General features: G+C 43.6%; 1 long non-coding RNA gene across 1 annotated transcript in view; it reads left to right on the top strand.

The window, feature by feature from the left end:
- Positions 1-6,435: 6,435 nt before the first annotated feature.
- The window catches only part of LOC307212286, a 40,327-nt gene continuing 23,700 nt past the window's right edge, over positions 6,436-23,062 (top strand). Inside the window, exon 1 of the long non-coding RNA XR_013836940.1 lies at positions 6,436-6,538. This is a non-coding gene — a long non-coding RNA (uncharacterized lncRNA). The remainder of the gene's footprint in view (positions 6,539-23,062) is intronic.

Genomic DNA, 23,062 nt, shown 5'->3' with positions numbered 1-23,062 from the left:
AAGAGATTGTTTTTTAAAAGAAAAGTTTATGTGGCAAGAGAAAGCCATCACTGCCTCTGGTATACACAACACTGCCTTTTGTCTACTCTTGCCTTTGGTCGAAAGGTTGTGTGTGCTTTTAAAGCACTACAAAAATCTGCCAAACCTTTTTGAACTGACATGACAGTGGGGCAGAAAAATAAATAAGATAATGAAAAACCATTCAACTAACGTGAAGCTGCTAATGGAAAAAAACAACAACATGTGCAGGCTGAAGACTTATAAAAATACTAAGGGTCTGTACTGCACTTTATATTCAGGTTGTGAACCAACGGGTGTGGGGAGAACACTGTTTTTCCACTTGATTTTTATTCAGTTATCAGAAAAGCAAGTACTGTAGCAAGGTCTGTTGCTCAGTGCTGTGTTTTAAAAATCCCATGTTCAATTCCCAACATCTCCAGGTAGGGCTGGGAAAGATTTCTGTGCTGGAGTCACTATGCCTTGAAACAGCAGTTGCTGAAATCAGAAGTGCTGCTGCGCTCAGGTCCTGCTGATGGTCGGTCCTTCCAGGGACATCTGGTTGACCTTGGTGAGAATATGATACTATCCTTGGTCTGACACAGCTGGGCTCTTCTTATGCCCTGTTCGAAGATTCTGGCAAGCTTTTGCTAGTCGGTGCTGAGTAGACGGTACTGAGACACATGGACCAATGGTCTGATTCGGTATAGGCATCTTCTTGTGTTTCACTTCCAAGCATCGCCGAGGTATCATGATTTCTTTATTTCAAGAGTTGGTAAAGTGGCCACTTACCATCTCGCTCAAGAGGAAGAAATTCATAACCCAAGAAAAGAAGATATAAATTTGCATATGCCAATACTGGACTATCTTTAGAAAACTGGGGTGCATGATTGCCGTAAGAGTTGGAACCCTATCCTATATCTAAGAATCTTAGCGCTTTCCTAACTCATCTCCCACAATACAAACCCAACACAATACAAACCCAATATTTACATAACAGCCTTTATGTAAATAAGTCCTCACTGGCCCAGCTGGTGCATTATCAAGTAGCTTCTGTGTGTGCAATAGTTGTATGACTCAGCCCTAACTTAAAGCAGGGTCGCACCCACACTTAAAGTATATTTATACCACTTTAACAGTCATGACTTCCCCCAAAGAATCCTGGTAGCTGTATCTTATCCTTCACATATGTACAGTTCCCAGCACCCTTAACAAACTACAGTTCCTTGGGTTCTGTGTCTGTGTGAGCCATAAGTGACAGTGACATAAAAATACCTTAAATGTATAGGGTGCATGTAGCTCCACTGTTAGGCTGCCCATTTGGGCATCATTCTGTGTTTTCTGTTGGGCTTTAGTGAAGCTTGCCAAGCATGCTGTACGCTTGTGACAGCCACACAGATCACACACTGCCATTTGCCAGGCTGCCGCAAGGATCACACCAGCTATGCCTGCCAGAGGGAGAAAACAAAAGCCAAGCCTGGTGATTAGTTTGACTTTTTAAATCAGCCGGGCCCCATGGGGTCTCTGTAAGCCAGCTAACATATGCTGGCATTTGATTTAATTTGGGTATATTGGTAACCAGATTAATTCTGGCATTCACCGTTTTTTTGTAATGCGGCTGCACATGTATCCAAATTTTAATTGCTAAAAAATACCTGAGTAGCAAGCACTTTATGACCATCCCGTTATATAAAGAGCCACCTACACAGGAATGTTTACTGCTCAGTAACAGGAACAGCCCGATCAGAAGGTCTGCGGTTCGAATCCCCGTGACGGGGTGAGCTCCCGTTGCTCGGTCCCTGTTCCTGCCAACCTAGCAGTTCAAAAGCACATCAAGTGCAAGTAGATAAATAGGTACCGCTCCGGCAGGAAGGTAAACGGCGTTTCCGTGCGTTGCTCTGGTTTGCGAACTGGCTTAGTCATGCTGGCCACATGACCCGGAAGCTGTACGCTGGCTCCCTCGGCTAATAAAGTGAGATGAGCGCCGCAACCCCAGAGTCGGCCACGATTGGACCTAATGGTCAGGGGTCCCTTTACCTTTACCTTTACCTTTACCTTTACCTTTACCTTTACCTTTAACAGGAACAGCAAGAGACAGCCTATCCCTAGATGACTACTGCTTCAACTGATCCTTTTACACTGGCCTTACATTGCGTAGTGACAAGAGTAATGCACCCTTCTGATTTCCTGGGGAAGTGCTCTACTTCTTTAAGCTGCTTTCTCCCAGCTGGACTCTGATATTAGAAGTGAGGTACGCTAGAGGCAGCAGGTGGGTGTTGATGCCCTCCCCTGTTTTCTCCTTTTCATGTTTTGTTTCAGGCCCAATTCAAAATATTGACCTGGGACTAGGGTACCTGAAACATCACCTCTCTCTCCTTTGCTTGTTCATGCTTTGAGAGCTTCATCAAAAGCCCTTCTCTGGGTTTAGCTGTCTGTGCTGGCAGGCAGCAACTCTCAGGGTACCAGGCAGAGTTCATTCCCCACCTTATTAGCCATTATCTATTTTTTTAGTTGGAGAATGAACCTGGGATCAGCAGCATGCACAGAGCTTTCGCCCCCTTTGCTCTCATGTCCAGCTCAGCACTGGGGAAAATAGCATGAGCAATATGGCCAATAGGGAACGTAATGGCAGGAGTGCATTTCTCAGACTATTATGAGACACCCCCCCCCCCCCGCTGATGACCGTGGACGAAGGTCCTGTACAGTGGTACTTCGGATTACATACGCTTCAGGTTACATACACTTCAGGTTACATACACTTCAGGTTACAGAGTCCGCTAACCCAGAAATATTACCTCGGGTTAAGAACTTTGCTTCAGGATGAGAACAGAAATCGTGCTCCGGCAGCACGGCGGCAGCAGGAGGCCCCATTAGCTAAAGTGGTGCTTCAGGTTAAGAACAGTTTCAGGTTAAGAATGGATCTCCAGAACGAATTAAGTTCTTAACCCAAGGTACCACTGTATTATAAAGGCCTTCATAAGAAGCCAGTGAGCTGCGAACGTGTTAATGCTGGCAAGTCAGTAGCAAAATGGGATTTGTGGAGTTAAAAGGCCCATGCAGACGCCTAGGAGGAGCTCTCAATGAAACGTAATTGTTGAGGAGATGCTTATATGTATATGCATGTTTGTACTTTTAATCATCTATCAGTGTGAAATAAATAAGCCATTCAATATTTACCAGTAATTGACCAGGCCCAAGGTCCATATTCCAGTGCTGTGGCTGAGGGTGGGCACTCAAGAGTTGCTGACAAATGGTGTGCAAAGTAATTGCCTGATGAAGAAAAGGAAGATATTAACATTAGATTTTCCAGGCTCCTCAGATGAATTCATCATGGTGGGTCTGAGGCTTTGGATAGGATTTACGCTGCTAATTCACCACTAATTAATGTTCTAAATTGGGCTGGATGTCTGAACAAGGGGAGGGGGCAGATCTAAGTATTTTTCAGCAAAGAGCAAGGATAGAGATAAGACAGAAATGTTTTGCTTCCGTTTTAAGGGATAAGTAGGGCTGTGAGAAGGCATTGTTTCCTGTTGCACCTGCAATTCATTGCATGCATCAGAGTTCCTGTTCTGCTGTAGCCCCTCTTTTTCCAAAATCTACATTACCTGTAATTTTGTAACTTTTGTAATTAATTATGTAAATTACATAGGTTACATTTTCATTACGTTATTCCAGCCCATTCATTTCAATGCAATGCAAAGGAAGCACAATGCAAATGTGTAAAAATATAACCAATTGTGTATCATTTGGGGACTGAAAGCATCAATGACAGCAAATACCGACCATATTCACTGAATTTATTTCCATACTGGCCACAGAACAGATAAGTGAACACCTGCAATTTCCACCCCATGTCTGTTTTTGTTGGAATTCCTCTACACCCCTAGGTGTGAACAGGAGCAGCTAACCTGTGGCCCTCTAGATGTTGTTTGACTCCAACTCCCATCAGCCTCCACCAGCATGGCCAGTAGTCAGGCATGGTGGGAGTTGTGGTATTCTTTTAGAGTGCTCTTGCCTGGAAGGCTGGCTGTGTCCTTGTACTATGATCGTGTCACTCACTTCCCTGGATGGAGGATGGAGAAGGCTGTGCGTGTTGGAACCTCTGACTTTTGTGTGGCTGGGTTTTAGCCTACTGCACAAAGGCACAAGTCACATCCATTACTCTGCCCATGTTTGCCTCTGGCATTTCCTGCTGGCATGTGTCCCTTGGAATGTTCCCGAGAATCTTTCAGGCTACAAAAAGGTTTCCTGTCCTTGGTGTAGGTAATACTGAGCTAGATGGACTGGTGGTCTATCTTTTGCATAAGACCCCAGACAACCACTGTCAGTATAAACGGTAGCACTTCTTCACAAGACTGTTTGCTTTTCTAATAAAAAAAAAAGCTTAAGGTTACATTTCAACCGACTGAAGATATTTTCGTAAAGCTCAGCGGGTTTTGCAAATTTAACCTATGCAGCCAGGACTAAGTGCCACTGAATTCAATGGTAACTATGTGTAGGACTGCAGGAGGGCAACAGGGTTAGCCACCCCAGCCTTATAGAATCGATCCAGGTTAGCACTCTGCCTTTACTTAAATAAGAAACATTTATTGGCTAGAGTGCACAGGAGAACACACAAAAACAGTCTCATAAAGAAATAAAAGTAAAACGTTGATAACTAGCTACATTAGAAAAGTCTCACAATGCAAAACCAGGTTGTGATCCTGTACCTATTTACCTAGGGACAAATCTCACTGCAATTGATGGCACTTACTTCTGAATAGATGCAGAAACCTTAGGATGCAGATCCTCTCTTTACATTGCTGCCAGAGAGGCAGTGGGAATTGCAGCATCCAGCACTCATTCTGCCTACACTGCAGTTTGGTCTTCCCTTCATGGAAATCTTTACCTGGTCAACTTTAACTGGATCAAAGTGGCGCAGCAATAACAGTGCCAGCATATTTGCAAAGCTAATGTGGTTTCACATTGGATGGGGGACCGTGGGTTGAGATTCCTGCATTACAGGAGACTGGATTAGATGACCCTTAGGATCCCTTCGATCTCTATAATTCTATGATTTTATAAACAAGAGACTTCTTAAACATCAGGTAAAAGGCAGACTTCCTCCTGGTTGCAAAGGAGAGCTGGAAATGGCCCACCTGAAGATGTTTCGGTGCAACCATCTTGGGAAGATTGCTAGAGCTAGCCATGCTTGTATACTGCAGCATCCATTTCATACATCTTGTTGTTGCTTTCAGGCACATAAATGGGGAAACCAATTTCTGGAAGCCTATGTAGATGCAGTTTCTTCAGCAAGAAGAGAGTCTGCTTCAGAAGACGATGCCTGCCCATTTAGGCTGAAGTGAATTTGGGCTGCAGTGACGTCTCTCTGCCACACCCACCATCCACATTATTATCACAGATTAGAACCATTTGGTTTATACACACTCTTCTTCCAGCCCCACAAAGGACGGCTGAATATGATACCTCCCTCATTCCAGAGGAAGTTTTTGGTTGCCAGATTCCTCTAAGGTTTACCCTGAGTCACTAAGACATGGGTGAAGGTGGATGGAGAGAGATCCGCAAGTTCATTTCCTGCCTTTCCGGCAGAAGCCCTTAGAGGAATTTTAAAAAGATGTATTACTGACAGCTGGCAACTCTGTTATCCCCAATTTAAATTTATTAGCACCGAGGGCTGCTCTTCTGTCATTAGGCACCCTGTGCTTTGTGTTAATAAGTCTCTGGCTGGAAGTGGGATCTTTTGCACCAGACTGAAGGGATCTAAGGCACTGTCCTTGGCGTCTCAGGAATGCAAAGAAATTCTTTGACTTTCCCGAGTGGGATAATGTCTTTGATACACAAACTGACAAAGGGCTTCTAAATGTATAATCATTCTGTATTTATAAGGCATGTGATTACTTCTCTGTATGCCTACAAAGGTTTGAAAAAGGCAAGGCAAATTGATCCCAAAGCATCTGTTTTACTGAGGACATGTCCATTCCGCTGAATAGATTATGTGCTCTGTGCTCTGTGTGTGCACACATATGTCTCTGCTGCACAACGTGTACTTGCAAATTAAAGGTACCCCTGCCCATACGGGCCAGTCTTGACAGACTCTAGGGTTGTGTGCTCATCTCACTCTAGAGGCCAGGAGCCAGCGCTGTCTGCAGACACTTCTGGGTCACGTGGCCAGCGTGACGAAGCTGCTCTGGCGAACCGGCACCAGAGCAGCACACGGAAACGCCGTTTACCTTCCCGCTATAAAGCGGTACCTATTTATCTACTTGCACTTACGGGTGCTTTCGAACTGCATGCCTGTAAAAGAAAACGTAAAAACCAGTCTTAAAGCCAAGAAAGGAAAAAGGACTAATGTGATTCATTCTCCGTTCCCTTTCAATATTGTAGTGCCATCATTTTCTTCATGCTCTCTTTCCTTCTCACTCTAGGTCTCCAGCTCTCCACAGAAAACAGGGGACTCAACTTGGGTGTGTGTCCCCCCTCCCCCCATCAACCTTCCCCCATCAGACCAAGGAGGACCGAGCATGCTCAGTTAGTACAGAAGGTGGGCTGAAATTTGCAAGGAGAAAGTTGATGGGGACAAGAGAATGGAATGGAGTGGCTAGGCCTCCGAACAGAACCACTGCACAATGCAACACTTTGTTTCGGGTAGGACACATGAAACAAGGAGTTGTGCCAAAGGCTTCTGGGAAAAGACCGGTTTACACTCTGCTAAGCTGAAACCATCAAACTCCGACAGTAATAAATTAAATTAAACTTACAGCTGTGCCATTGAAATATCAACCACGAATAGCAAGCTTTGCCGCTATTGATTGCACTTTCAGAGAAGTTGAACTCCACTCCCACCCTTGGCATAAAGAACCCCCACTGTCATCAAAGTGACTGTCTTTCTGGAGGAGGAAACTTCTCCCTGCTAATGCAGAACGTTAATTCAGTGTTTGGGACGAAGAAGCCCCCCCCCCCCGAGGGTGTGGGAGAAGGTGAGCGAGGTGGGCGTTTAAGAGAGAAAGTGTGATTATTGAAGCTTCCTAGCCGGTGCCAGCAGGTCTCTAACTCTCCTCCTCATAAAGATGCCTGCATTCGTTCATTCAGGCCACTTTGATAGGAAATCCAATGAGCATTTACAAGCTCCCAGCCCATTAACGAATGGGTTCATAAAGCAGGAACAAAAGATAATCGATACCCTCCTTGTGGGCAGGGAGGGAGAGCTGAAAGGCTTTGCTAATCACATACATGCTGCTGGCCTTACTTCACAAGCCTCCGTCGTGCAGGTTGCAGAAGAGTGCCACTCTACTTGGCATCTGGCTCTGCAGCTCTCATCTTGTGGCATTGTGAGCGCGTCTTTCATTCTCCCTTGTAACGAGTCTGCTGTTGTCTTTCCCTTCTCTGCTCCACACAAGTGAAAGGAGGGGGGCGCCACTAATGGCGACTCGCTGCAGCAATCAATAGAAGAGAAGCATATTAAGCAGGCTCTCTGGGGAGAATATCTGTCAATAGGAGTGGTGGTTTTGAGTGAAGCTCAATTGCACAGCTGTGCCACTTCGTAAATATCAGTTTATAATGATCACCCAAGGGGCTGTGTGGAAGGCCCTTCTGGGGAGTTTATTATATTGATCACATTTGCATCGTGTCCTTCCTCCAACAGCGGCGTACATTTTTAGCCCCACACTGATCCTGTGAGGTAAACAAGTCAGTGAGAGCATGAGTGGCCCAAGGGCATCCAGTGAACTTCAGAATCCAGTGATTTGCACCAAGAAATCTCCGTTCAGTATCCAATCTAGCACTCTTTGCCTTCTTCTTGAGAGATGCGAAGTCCAAACTCTTGCCACAGGTTTAGTGAGGGCTGTTCATTCTGGTAACTCACAAAACCAGATCCTGGTGTGTTATCATATATACTTCTTAAAAGTAGCCTACAGATGACCAGCCTATAAGCCTGTAAGTGGATAGATGCTGTGGGTTTCTCCTGCCCCCCTCATGTGACTTTCTGAAGGCTCTCATTGCCTTAAAGATTCATCTTCTCATTAAGACTTTGCATTTCGAATCTCCAAATTTGTTTTGTTTTTGTTTTTTCAAAAGGACTGGAGGAAACCTAATTAGCCCACCACAGTGAGCCTGATGGTCCTAGACAGTCAGGAATTGACAGCAAGTGTGTTGCTGGAATTGATACTCAACTCTTCCTCTGAAATAGATAGAAATTAATATCCCTATATATCATGGCTGCCAGATTGCAGCTGTCATCCTGCTACAATGCTTCGTGTTCAGCGGTAATTGTCTGAGGCCGAATTTAAATGTGACATAGTCTGCTCTCAAGGTGTGCTCAAGACAGGAGCATTGTGGGAATGGTACATAACTATGCACTCTTATCGTGTGGGGCAGAAGCTTTATACCAGAGTAGCATGGGATTGCCACAACCAAATGGCTCAGGTAGTGCTTAAGTGGGGTCTAAATCATTAATGTGATATTGTGGCCACTTAGAAACCAGAGCCCACTTGCTGAGGATGGGATGGGGCACTGGGGACTCTCTTTGCCACAAGTGGTTTTGGTATACTGAAAGGATGCAACAAAGAGAACTCTGACCCACTGCATTTTGAATACCTTCTTTCAACATGTGGGGGTGGGGCATGGGGAATCCTAAAATAGGGATGGGCAAATCTGTCCATTTCAGTTTCTTCTTTTCCCAGTCTTCAGTTTTCCACATTTCCACATTCATTTGCAATTATTTTACATCCTCATGAAAAGTCACCAGCATTTTAGTGTGAATTTCTCCTAATAGACACATTTTTGTATGTGGTTTTGCCTAATAAACACAAAATTATGCATTATATTATATTCCTTTATGTATCCATTTATAGGCACACTTTACCATAGTACGGTATATGTGTTTGGTTCACCTTTAGATGAAAACTGAATTGAATTTCTCCCCACCTCTCCCCTGAAAAAGGATTCCTGATTGCACAGAGATGTGAACATACAGTTGCCAGCCCAAGGATTTTGTCTCGGCCTTCAAATAAACACATGGAGGTCAGAAGCTGGGACAATGTTCAGTCTTTCCCTCCCACCTTTCAGGATGTCTGAAAAGGGTTAACGTATTCGGAAGTCTTTAATGAATCACTAGACTCTTTTGTCATTTTTGCTGCAACAGACTAATGCAAATACCCCTCTGGCATTCAGTCTCAGGTGTGCAGATCTGATGTTTCTGTTCAGTGATGCTGCCAAAGCTTGTAATTACCCAGTTCATAATACAAAGTTCTGCTCATAATGCTTGGCTGCATTGTGAGGCAAATAACACCCCCCCCCCCCGGTTGTTTTCTATAACACAGTGAATCTGAGCTGGAGTACTTGTGCTCCATCTCTCCCTGTTACTTATATCACGTAAGTAAATAGGAAGGCGATAAAATTTGGCAGGTCTAGGAAGCTTACAGGTTGCTTTTGAGGAATAATCTAGGCATACTCCTGATGACGTCATCAGGAATACAACAGTATCCGAATGAAAAAAGCATCTTAAGAGGGGAAAAGAAGAAGAACTTGGTATGCCCAGTTCACTCATCGATACTAGCCTTTTCAGAAAACAGTACAATCAGAAAGAAGCAGTGCCTATAATTCATGCCCTTAACCACTCCCCTGCTCTAGCTCTTTTTTGCCAGCTAGCTACAAAAACTCCCAACTGGCTACTTTCCAGCTTCAAAATTGTTTCCTTTCAACCCTTACCCAGACTGTGGAGTGTAAGCAGCTAGTAGCCACCAGCCATCAAATGCCACCATGCTTACTTAAATACCTCTTATCCATCAGTGCTCACAAAAGCCATTTAAAAATTCTAACCATACAAAAAGCCCTCAAAAGGGGTCATATCTTGCTGGATGGCCACAACGCTATTAATCATATTTACGACCCCACCTCGTTTTGTGGTAGAGAGCAAGGAATGTCCCTTTAAAGGAAATGGGGGGGGGGGGTTTGGAGCTGGCAAAAATGTATTTGCTTTGCAGTCCATGACTGAGCCCAGTAGAATGGGCTTATTTTGCAAGCTTATATTAGCAGCACTCTGAGAGATTGAATTGCACTCTAGGCTCTTAGCCGGCACTGGGCACAGGGAGCTAGTGGAGGAAATTGCTTCCAGTCAATTGGCCCACAGCACAATCATGTAGAAATGCTTCTGGCAAAAGCTCCTGATAAGAGAGCTGGGAAAACAAAGATGCTTAATAAGAAACTATTTGCGATCAAGGTGAGGACACAGTGCAGCAGTCCTGTTTATGCGTCGTCTTGATTGGTAGGAGCTACTGCTGCAGGGCTTGCTGAAATGAGCTGAAGGAGGAAGACCTGCTCCAAATAGTTGCTCCAGTATTATTAGCCTTGCTTGAGGTGCGCTCTCTCTCTCTCTCTCTCTCTCTCTCTCTCTCTCTCTGTTTTGTCAGATCTGAGAATAACAGAATGCTAGAATTGGTAGGGACACCAACTTTAGATCAACCACCTGCTCAGTGCAGGCATCTTGAGAACATTAAAAATGTCCTGGTGGATCAGCTCATCTAGTCCAATATCCTGCTCCCACAGTGGCCAACCAGATGTCCAAGTGAAGCTAGCGAGTAAGACATGGGCACAAAAGAACTCTCCCCATCTGCAATTCCCAGCAACTGGTATTCAGAGGCATACTTTCTCCATTGGTGGAGGTCGAACACAGCCATAGCAGACCCAGAACATAGAATCTCGCACCTATAGCACTCCTGACAGATTGCTCTCCAGCTGCAGTGATGGAAGGCAGTCTGAGTGATGGAAGGCAGTCCACTTCCTGAGGCAGTCTGCTCCACTGTCAGATAGCTCCTACCATTAGGATGGTTCTCGTTATATTTGCAAAAAATTAAAAATGGCTTCCTTGCCATTTCCACCCATTAGATGAAATTCTGCATGCTAGAGCAAGAAAGAACAAGTCTGTTTCAACATGGCAGTTCTTCAGGTATCTGAAGACAGCTGTCATGTCATGTTTCTCCTTAATCTTATAGTCTCCAGGCTTAACATATCCAGCTTTTTCAATTGAACGGCCTCGGTCCAGTATATCTGAAGGAGCGTCTCCACCCCCATCATTCTACCCGGACACTGAGGTCCAGCGCTGAGGGCCTTCTGGTGGTTCCCTCACTGTGAGAAGCCAAGTTACAGGGAACCAGGCAGAGGGCCTTCTTGGTAGTGGCACCCGCCTTGTGGAACGCCCTCCCAGCAGATGTCAAAGAGAACAACAACTACCAGACTTTTAGAAGACATCTGAAGGCAGCCCTATTTAGGGAAGCTTTTAATGTTTCATATACTATTGTATTTTAATATTTTGTTGGAAGCCACCCAGAGTGGCTGAGGAAGCCCAGCCAGATGGGCGGGGTATAAATAAATTCTTATTCTTATTCTTATTCTTATTCTTATTCTTATTCTTATTCTTATTCGTATTCTTATTAATAGGACTTGCTTTCTAAATTCTTCATGCTCCTGTTCACTTTGTGCTGTTGTTCATCAGCATCCCTCATAAATGTGGTGCCCAGAACTGGACATGGTACTCCAGATGTGGCCATACCAGGGCACAAAAGAATTGGAATAATAGAAGTGGGAAGAATTGTCCCAGAACCTCACTATGCAGAAAAATGTGTGGAGGCAGCTAGCTTAAAAGATTATTTCCTTTGGCTATATACCTCTTGATGTAAAGGATCATGGAATACCAATGCACCCTGTTGAGACCCATCTAGGAAACAAAACAAAAACATCTTTAGCAGAGGCTTTGGTTATCTTTGGAAATGCCCACAGTCTGGATCACTGAAGAGCAAAACTAATTCAAAGTGCATTGCAACTGACAAACCAAATTTGAATGTACATCACCCATCAGCTTATTTCTACATGGATAATAACAACTGCTCTCTAAAGTAAAAATATGAGTCTTCTGTTTCAAGCCTGTGTGACAAACCTGTGTGGAAATTTATATTTAAATCCATATGTTTGAACATATTTTGCCACAAAACCCAGCATTTCAAGACATATTTTCTCTCAAAGTACAGTCATACCTTGGATCTCAAATGCCTTGACTCCCGAACAAATTGACTCCCGAACAATCAAAACCCGGAAGTGAGTGTTCTGGTTTTCGAACGATTTTCGGAAGCCGAACATCTGGCACAGCTTCTGCAGCTGCCAATTGGCTGCAGGAGTTTCCTGCAGCCTATCAGAAGCTGTGCTTTGGTTTCCAAACATTTTAGAAGTCAAATGGACTTCTGGAACTCATTCTGTTTGACTTCCAAGGTATGACTGTACACATTTCAAATTGAATTTCATTGTAAAATACACATTTTTGAATGTATTTTTCAAGCTGAGATGTGCACCATAAAATTCAGAGAGCAAAATCTTCAGGATGACTAGGTTCCAACCCAGACATTGGTTGTGGAGCACGTCAGTTTGTTTGCATATTCACAAAGAACGAATTCCTGAAGCATCCCTGTTCACAATGCTATATGCACCTAAGATGCCTTTGATGGCTGAACAAAATCCTCACATTATGGGAACTTTGCAGAGAAATGCATACCCCAAGGAGAAATAAATGTCTTCTGCTACAAAGTGAGAGAAATAGATAGCAAGGCCCTTTCAAATGTATGTGGCATTTGAACTTAGTCCCAATTGAGCATCACTGGTGGCGAGATACCCTTCCTCAATGCAATGGATGAAGAGTGGGTGAGTTGCTGCACGCAAGCCTACCATGCCTTTGCTTTTAAATCGGGTGTGTTGTATACTGCAGGGCTTGTGAGGAGGAGTACTGTATTCAAACAATTAACTAATTTAAAAGAGAAAACAAAAGGAAACGGAGCAAAGCACAGTGGGAAATTGTTACAGGGGCAACTTGGCTGCTTTTTATCATTTGAAACATCTTTTATTAGCCTACAGCGGCAGCAGTACAGTGTAGGAGTGCAATCTCAGAAGTGTGTGTGTGTATGTACATTAAAAAAAAAAACAAATGATGAAAATATTTAAGACAGAAAGTGCAGTGGGAAAGCAGTTGTAGTCAAATGAAATCGCGGACAGGATTCGAGATAGGAGCTGTGGAATAAAAATGATGAAGTAATTGTAGTTGAGGGATTTCTGTCACAGATAAGAGTTTGGCATATAATACAACAGAAAAGGGTTTGAACAAAAGCACTTTGGAGGTGTGGGTGAGAAGTCAATACGTGAAACAACTATTTAATTCGAAATCAATTTGTAAAAAAATTGAAAATTCAATAAAAATTATATTAGGGGTTAAAAAAGGAAGTAGTCACTCCCAGCACTCAGGAAACTATGGTCCAGTCACCAGGCATCAGACATCTTTGCAATGCACACTGACTGGGAGCTTGCCTCCTGAGACTAGCGGTGTCTGGGGAGAGAGTATTTTCCTAGGAATTCAGAAGAAAGAAGGGGAAGGGTTTCAACACAAGCCCTGCACCATTGTCCCAGTGCTCCTCCCCTGTGGCTATTTAAATAAATGTTATATGGCTTAATTGCCACCACTAAGTTTGGTCCCGGGCAATGAGAAAAAAAATAGAAAAAGGCAGGTATTGTGTGTGCGGAGAGAGGTTGTGCCTAATTGGGGGGCGGGAAAGGCTTTCACTTGATTTATTCTGTGTGCAACCACATCTGCCAGTAGAAGAGGCTGAGCCATTCTAGACCAATATGAGCCGCCTCATTCTGGACTGGGCCATTCTGAGCTGCTGGCGTTCTCCCCTGCCTCTGCTCCAAGGCACAGGATATGAAGTTCTTTGGTGCAGATTCACTGGTGAGCTTGAGTCAAATTTAATTTTCTAAAAAAAACACACTTCTGCTACTAGCTTCTTGGCAAGCGGCCCAAACAAAGTAAAGATGGAATGACCTCGGGCATCCTCACTCAACCATGGTTGGGACCTGATAGAGCACATTAACACACAGCAGGCGGGGAAAATAACAAGCAAAGGAAAGAGAAAAATCCAAGCCAGGGGTTCAGCGTCTCTTTCCCACCCTAGGGAACATTTCCACTTGGACAAACCTTAGAACGTGATGGTTCAGTTGTCTTGTTTGCGTGGTTTGTGACTCGGTGTGTCTCTGTATTCTGCCTGCGTGTCTGCCTGCCTCTCTGTTCAATCTACTTTATCCACACAGTGTTGGAAGAGAAAAGAGAAGACACAGCTGAAGGGGTGCCGTGTGTATGACTGAAGGAAATACATAAAAACACATCACGGTGTGCATTTCTTTGTAAATTTGCCTCCTGCTCTTCCAGTCCCAATAAAAGTATTTAATATATTTGGAAAGACTTATAAACCATTTAATGAAAGAGATCTCTAAGTGGTGTGCATAATAAAACTGTAGGTGAAATGCAGCTGAAATCCATAGAACTAATATTCATAAAATGACGATCCTTAAATCACTGCTAAAATCAATAAACCAGCATGGCTAACTAAAGTTTGGAAACAAGCAGACAACATGTACAAAAAATGCAAACCTCCCCACTACCACCACCTGAGTTACAAAGAGGTCAACATACGTAGGATGTACTTTTTGTTGAGTGGAAATATGTTTTGAACTTCAGGTTGTGCACACATTGCACTTTTAAAGCTCATTTGATGCACATTCTCTCCTGCAAAGAATTCTGGGCACTATTGTTTACACAGAATTACAATTCCCAGCAGTCCTTAACAAACTACAGTTCTTAAAATTATTAGACAGAAAGAATGTGCTTCGGATGTGCTTTAAAATAATAGCGTGTATACAGCCTTCATCGCTTTTATCAGGGAAATATTACAATTGTAAGCAGCTCAGACATTTTAAAGCTAAGATGGAGAACCTGTGGCCTTCTAGCTGGATTATAACTCACCATCTTGGTCCATTGGCTGTACTGGCTGGTGCCGCTGGGAGCTTGAGCCCAGCAGCATCTGAAGGACCAAAGATTCCTCATCTCTGATTTAAGGGAAGGGAAAGGAGATGTTTTAATGACCCTCCTCAAGTGGTGGGTTACAAATGTTTGAAATGCATGAGAGCCTACAACCTTCTGCTCAGAAATGCATTGGGACCCTAGGGTTGCCATACATCTGGATTTTCCTGGACATATCCGGAATACCACAGCCGGCAGCAGTGTCTGGGTGGAAATCTGGAGAATGTCCATGAAAATCCAGGCATATGGCAGCCCATGTTGGCAGTGCCGGTTTCCCATAAAAATAGCTAAAGAACAGTATTTTTTAAAGCCTTTTTGCCCCAAAAGTTCAACAACTTTGGCAAAAAAAAAGCTCAACAACATTTCCGTCTGGATTTTTACTGTTTGAAAAATGGCACCCCTATGTTACCCACCTCAGCTGTGGCCAAAGTTGCTATTCAAATAAATGTTGAATTTATTTAATGTGCACACATTAATCTGGAGAAAGAGTTTTGAGTTTTATGATTTATAAATTGGAATTAATTTCCCCAATAATGCAATGTGATCTGTTTTTATTTCAGCAGTAGAAGAGTGTTTCAGAGAACACTGAGTTTAAGATCAGCTATACTAGGATAAGGAGAAGCTTGTATCAAAGTGCTTTGAATGTTTAAATATAAACTGGCTTAAACGATGCATGCCCAACAATGCATGACTGTATTTATAGCTGTCCAAAGCTGCTTGAGTAAAACCTTGATGGTGTGCGGATGATCCAAAGTGGAGGTTGGAGAGTTCCCTGGGCAGTTAGGTGGGCGTAGGTGTTGCAGTACCTCCATCTATTTATTCTCTCCCTCTGATATGGAAGGCCTATAAAAGCTTACAGGGCTGATTCACATGCATGATTCATTTAGGTTACAAATGGGTCTTTCACATGTGTTCTACGATTCTGTGGTGTTGACATAGGCTTTTGTTCTCTTCAGTGCAGACCAGAGGTAGCCAACGTGGCATCCATTAGTGCAACGGTGCCCTTGAGGTCTTCCCATGAAACTCATGAAGGCTCCGTGCCTCCATGGCCATGGGCTAGGTTAGGGCTTTTTCCTCCATTGAAAAGTATATAAAATTGAAGGAGGAAGTTGGAAGGATTACTTTCTTCCCCACTTCCTCTCTGAGCTCTATGTGCTTCTCAAGGCTCTGATTCTATAAGATTTAATAAGAGCCTTGAGAAGCCTTGAGAAATGGCTTTATGGGGTGGGGCCCACAGCACTTGCTCAACAATTCAAATGTGGCCACAGGCTTAAAGCTCTACAAAGTTCAGCTTCTAGTGAATGCTGTGCTAGTTCCTGGGGGTTTCTTGGGGCAGTTTCATTAGTTATGCACTTTCTCTGCCTTTACATTTCCTTGCATGTGGTAGAATAACCAATTGTACCTCAAGCAGGAACCGCCTGCTTCAGCCAAGCATCTGTCCTGTATTTCCCCCTTTCCACTACCACTTTATTTTGTTTTTTCCTGCCTCTTTCCCTCTTCACATCCTGTCTCTTGGGCTTTTGTTCCCCTCACTTTTTTATCTCCTATTCGTCACCACTTTTTAATACCCCCCCTCCTTTTTTCTTTAATCTTATCAACCTCCCAGGGCCTAGTTTATTCTTCAGCTGTGAGTGAAAGCAGCCTTTTGAGGGGAACCTGCCAGTAGAAGCATTAGCTGGAAGCAAAGCTTGAGGGCCTGCGAGCCTATAAACAAAGGGAGCCCGCAGCAGAGGGCAGCGAGTGGAGAGGAGGTCTGCATTAAGTAGCTCTTTATCACTGTATAGTGCAGTGCCTGCGCATTACTTGCTGAACCATTTGCAGAATGGTTTCAGCCAGCCCTGTCTACCCAAATAAAGATGGTGACGTGAGCCCTATTGGCTACCTTCTGTACAGGTTTCTTTTCATCCCCTTTATTAATAGTTGTTGTGCTAGCGATTCACAGTGCAAGCAATTCCTCCCTGTCCCATCCTCCAAAGAATATCAGAAAGAAAGAAAACCCCAAACAAATTTAAAACCCCAAGGCTCATCAAGAGGCTGCACACACATATACTTGGAGCTACAGGTTACCTTGTACAGTGGTATCTCGGGTTAAGAACTTAATTCATTCTGGAGGTCCGTTTTTAACCTTAGTTACAGATAGGTAGCCGTGTTGGTCTGCCATAGTCAAAACAAAATAAAAAAAATCCTTCCAGTAGCACCTTAAAGACCAACTAAGTTAGTTCTTGGTATGAGCTTTCGTGTGCATGCACACTTCTTCAGATACACTGAAACAGAAGTCACCAGACCCTTCTATATAGTGAGAAGGTGGGGAGGGGAGTTTTTAACCTGAAACTGTTCTTAACTTGAAGCACCACTTTAGCTAATGGGGCCTCCCATGCCACCACCGCGTGATTTCTGTTCTCATCCTGGGGCAAAGTCTTAACCCGATGTACTACTTCCGGGTTAGCAGAGTCTGTAACCTGAAGCATCTGTAACCTGAAGCGTCTGTAACCTGAGGTACCACTGTAATACCAATGTGGGGCAGAGGGCATTTTGAGAGAATTGATAGGTGGAAGGGAAGTGTTTAATCTCCCTACCTTCCAGCCATGTTCAATCGAATACACAAAAAAATTAAAAAATTGGCCACCCAACACTATGGTGCTGCCTGAAATCCTATTTCATGGCAGGGCAAGTTTAGAGACAACGTGCAGTGAGGGAGACAAGCCAAGATAAATCACAGAGTGTGCATGAGTCTCTAAAAGATGAGGAACCGAGGCACTAGCTACAGATTCGGCTTTAGCAAAGATCTGCAGTCAACTTAAAGCAAGAAAGGCTTCAGGGCAGGAGTCCTGATTGCTCTGGCCAGTAATTAACCAGAGAGGCTTCTTAACCATAAATGGACCAACTGGAATATCTCTTAACTCCTTGAAGTTGTTCCCTGTTGCTTGGAAGTCCCAGGTATACTGGGTGACAATGAGTTGGGCAAAATAATGGGACATTTCTCACATTAAGTCTCAAGCCATACTGTAGTGTCTAGGATAAATCCTAGAATTTCAGTGTGTGGTTGGATTACTCTGGTTGTATCATTGGTTACTGAACTTTAAATAGTTACGGTAATATTCACTGTACATTAGTTCACACCACTCAGTAGGTTCTTAGTATGAAAATGAACTGTAAGCCCCATTGCATCAGAAAGGAAAATAGCTCTAACCCTGATGCCCCAAATCATTCATCCCACTAACCATTGTGTGATAAGCTCATGAGTGGTGAATACATCAATTAACATTACAATTGGAACTATTAACCTTTGATTCATTAAACATCGGGATTCCACAGTGTAAGGCTAGTCTCCTAATTAACCTGCAGTGTAGAGGTGAATCCAAAACAAATTGTGAAACTGAGATCCCTTTCACTGTTAAACTATGCAAAGAATGAGTTGAAAGTAAAGAAAAGGGTGGACTAAAATGCACACAGCTTCCTGCTGCTAAGTTATGTTATTGGATCTTTTCCCATGGAAAGGAGTAAAAACCTCCATATTTGGAATAGCTTTTATAGATAATGAGAAGCGAATAGCAATTGAAGTGGGCGGTGATAGGAGGTTTTCTTATACCATTTGTGTATGGAGCTCAGTATTGTCTAGTCTGAATGGCAAGACTGAGGCAAAGGATATTTCCTATCACCTTCTCTACCTAATCCTTTTAAACTGGAGATTAAATCTGTGGCCTTCTGCATGCAGAGCATGTGCTCTATGCTTGAGCTGTGGAATTTCTGGTTTTAGCTGCTGTGAACCAGTCCTGAATTTTGCATGCATTGAGACACAACCATCCTTTATTATAGGGTCTTTAAGAAGAGTCAAAGAGAAGTTGGTGTCAGGGCTGGAGTCAGACGCAGGTCTGAAATAAAGGAAGCAGATCTTCGTTGTCAGTGAAGTTAACTTTGTTCAAGGAAATAAACATACAACTCAACCTAGTGGTCTTAGCCACACTTCCCAGTAGGTCTTGCCCCTATGGAGCAGTTGCCAGGACAGTCCCTGCCTTCCACCCTTTCTAAGGCTCTTCCTCTCTTGGATGTTTCCCAAACAGTCTCAAACTGTGTCTGTGCATCTCTGACTTTTTTCTGCTCTTCTCTTCTCTGTGAATTGTTGGAGACGGGGGGGGGGGGGGGAGGGGAGCTTGTCACAGCAGGAGATGGATTCTTCAGCAGTCTCTTGACTCCTCTGCTTCAGCCTTGAAGTCTGAACTGCTCCCTGTCACAGGCTATTCCTGCTCACTAGACCCTGTTGCTCCTTCAGCATCCAACCCCTCCTTCCAAACTTCTGCCTCTGACCTCTCTCCAGTGTCCCGCCACCAATCCCTGGGCTCTGAGCCTTCCTCCTCTGGGGGTTCCATTGGGGGTTCCCCGCCTGATGCCTCCCTCAACTCCTCTTTGTCCAGCCAGTCCCTGACATCTGGAAATCCTTCCCCAGCCATAATGTCCTTGACATCTCATCCAGTCTTTCTCCCCTAAGACTACTCTCATCGCAAGTCATTAAAGCACTGGAATCAGCCAGCCTCCTATTTGCAAACAGGGTAGGAGGGAAGCATCTTCTTGATTGTACCTTGTAAGCTAGAGTGGGGAACCTGTGCCTCTCTAAATATTGCTGGACTCCAGCACTTGTCATTCCTGACCACAGGCCATGCTGGCAGTGGCTGATGGGAGTTGGAAGTCCACAATATATGGAGGACCACAGGTTCCCCATCCTTGGCCTAAAGCAAATTTCTGGTGGCATCTCTAGCATCAATCTGCCAGGACAGAAACTTCACAGAATCAGTTCTATTTTGACACAGAGCAATCTGCAATTTTAACTCCTAGGATTTGTTGATTTCTGTGTATGTGTGCACACATATGTGCTCCAACAGAGGTGCTGGATTTAGGAGGTGTGATGACAGGTCTTCTGACACTCTAGATGGCCCCCCTGGCATTGTATGTTAAGTATGTGTTACGTTTCAAAGTATGTGTCTGTGAGAAAGAGTAATTACTATACTGAGAATTGTGAAAGGAATAAACTGTTCTTGCTACAACTCCTTTGTGCAGCCAGATTACTGCTCTATCTGTTTATTTAAAATATTTCTACTTCACATTATCATCAACAAAACATTTATTTTTTGCAGCAAATATCATGAAAATACACAGAGGAATAATATTAACAATAATTTGTACAAGCAGCAACTAGAGCAAGACCTAAAGACGGCAAGAAAGGCTATAATTCTTAAAGGCACTTATTAGGCAGTAAGTTCCAAAAGAAAGCAGTGAGTTTAAGACTGTTAATCCGAGCCCTGCTTACCTGAAAGTAAGCCCCACTCAATTCAGCACGACTGACTTCTGAGTAAAGATGGTTAAGATTCATTTGTTACTTTTGAGTAAACATGCACAGAATTTTACAAGGTGGCAGCAGATAAAAAACATTCATTGGAAAGAAAAAGTAAAACCTTGTAAGTAGCAGCCAACAACAGTATAATATACTGAATTACAGTGACTGGGCAGGTAAAAACATTTTAACCAGAAGTTGAAAAATCAGAACTGTGGGTGCAAAGTACACAGCCTTAGCCAACAGGCAGGGAACAAGCCATGGGCACAGTGCCACAACAGAAAATGCTCATTCTTCCACAACCACAACCTGACCTCAGCAGGTAAGGAAACCTAGAAAAGAGCTTCTCCAGTGACCTCAGGTGATGGACAACTTTGTGCGGCAGTAGTACTAATTATACTACATACTATCATGTCCAGCTAGTTTTATCCATCGTCTTTCCCAAACTTTCTCTGATCAAGAATAAGTAGGGTTTGACTAAATCACACTATACCATGGGGGACCACTTTACATTGCATGGAAATATCTCTGGTGTGGATGGATCAGAAATTCCACCAACTACACCCTGAAGGAAGGCTGGAATAGAAATGTAATAAATAAATACTGAAAATCCATGACAGATGGACTGTAAGCTGAACCAGGACTCATTACTGTTGTGTGGGTGTAGACGGTGCAAGTCCACATTTTATGCATGCAAATTGGTTCTGAGTTGCATTCTGATAGAATAGGGAGGTTGTACATATGGCGCTGGCAGTGAACCAATGAGCACGTTGAGGGGCAAACCACATATTTCAGAGTGCATTTCCAATACTTCAGTGAAGGAATACTATAAATCTTCCTCGGTTATAAATGTGTGTTAATTAATTGAGCTTAATGCTTTTAAGCTTGTGCACGGCTTGCAAATGTGTTCAAATAACTAGTCACACATCTCCCATTAAATTTTTTAGCACATATTTGCCAACTCATGCAGAAAACCATGTCCTTTAATGATGTTGCCCCCCTGAACTGCCATGCTAAAGTGGAGTGGCTACGTCTGAAGCAGGTGGCTTGGATCACAGCTGCAGCTTGTATCTGCTTTGCGTGAAGAAGGTCTCAGGTTCAATCCCTGGCATCTCCATGTAGGAACAGGAAAGACCCTGCTGTGAAATCCTGGAGCGCTGTTGATGTTCATTGCTGATATTAGTAAGCTAGATAGATCTGGGGTCTGACACAGTATAAGGGGGCTTCCTATGGTGAAACTCTCCCTGTATTTACCTTTGTAGGGTTACTTAGCAAGAATTTTGGAAAGGCCAGACCCAACCCCAAATTCCATGTGAACTGATATGTAGTATCAGGCATCTTTAAGAAGGAGCGGCAGAGGACCAGTAAAGAGATTGAAGAAGACTGGTAGGCCTCTTTGAGGAACAGAAATCTAGGGTCTGGTTCACATGGTATAGTTCAGGGGCACAATATTATACCAGCTTTAAAAGCTAAGAGGGGAGGTTTTAACTGCTTAAGCCAAGGGTCAGCAAACTTTTTCAGCAGGGGGCCGGTCCACTGTCCCTCAGACCTTGTGGGGGGCCGGGCTATATTTTTTTGGGGGGAAGAATGAATTCCTATGCCCCACAAATAACCCAGAGATGCATTTTAAATAAAAGGAAAACATTCTACTCATGTAAAAACATGCTGATTCCCGGACCGTCCGCAGGCCAGATTTAAAAGGTGATTGGGCCAGATCTGGCCCCGGGACAAGCCATCTGCTGAATGAAATCAAACTCTCATCCTAAATTCATTTAAGGGAGTGGTAACCTAACAAAACATACCTTTTCCTAGTCTAGCAAGGATCACGTGTAGTGACCACATGGCCAGAACTGGACAGCTGGCCCAAAACGTGTGTGTCATTAGAAAGAAAAGAAAAAAATACAGGAGTTTGAGTCAAGGGCACCTATATGAATTTAGAATAGAGATCACAGAGCAGGCTGCTAGTTGCCCATCTAGGAAAAAGGCAGTGACAGTCCCATACAGCGCACCCTGTTGCCATTGCCTTTCTTTTGCTATAGCCCCTGGGTACAGTGTTTGGTACAGTTCTTCCCATGGCACCCATTAAAGATTAAACACTGCATAATTTTTAAAAAATGTTCTTCAATTAGGATTATGGAGTAATGTTTAAGAAATTATGCAGCATTTGATCATTAACAGTTGCACTTAAAAGTTCATGAATGCATACAAACTATGAGGTGTGGGTCATGCCATGTTTGAGGGGTCTGCAAGCAAGGTGCCCCCATCACCTGGTTCCCCCCTGCACTGCATGCCATCCTGGTTTTACTCTTCATCCTTGTCACCCGCAACTGCAGCTTTGACTGGTGCTTTGCCATTTACCTATAACCTTTTTAGAAACTTTCCCTATGTATATGTTTATTCAGTGGCTCTGCAGGGACTCACAACAAAGGATTGCTGCAAAGGCAGATGGTATATAACTCATATGCATCAAACAATAACTTTGCATATGTGTGTGTGTGTGTGTGTGTGTGTGTGTGTGTGTTTACATAAACACCTCAATAACACAGCAGAGCACTGTACTTTTAATGTTTTTTTCTTCCAGACTGTTGCCACAGAATTATCTCTCATTCTATCGACAGACTCACTGACAACAGTGGTGGCTACTTCCTGCTCCAGCTCACTATTGAACCATAGCTGTCAACTTACAGATTTGAAAATAAGGGACCAGCAGCCTTGTAAATAAGGGACCAGCAGCCAAAATAAGGGACCTGCGGCCTCACCTGTTCCAGGCACTCCAGTCTTCCTGTCCTCCTGCAGTCTGGTCATACTCATGCTGGTAGCTTCGAGAACACTGTCCAACCAACTTTGTAACC

This window comes from Podarcis cretensis (genome assembly GCF_951804945.1).
Source record: "Podarcis cretensis genome assembly, chromosome: 3".
Taxonomy (NCBI): Eukaryota; Metazoa; Chordata; class Lepidosauria; order Squamata; family Lacertidae; genus Podarcis; species Podarcis cretensis.
Note: the sequence above shows the minus strand (reverse complement) of the source record. Positions and strands in the feature narration are given on the sequence as shown.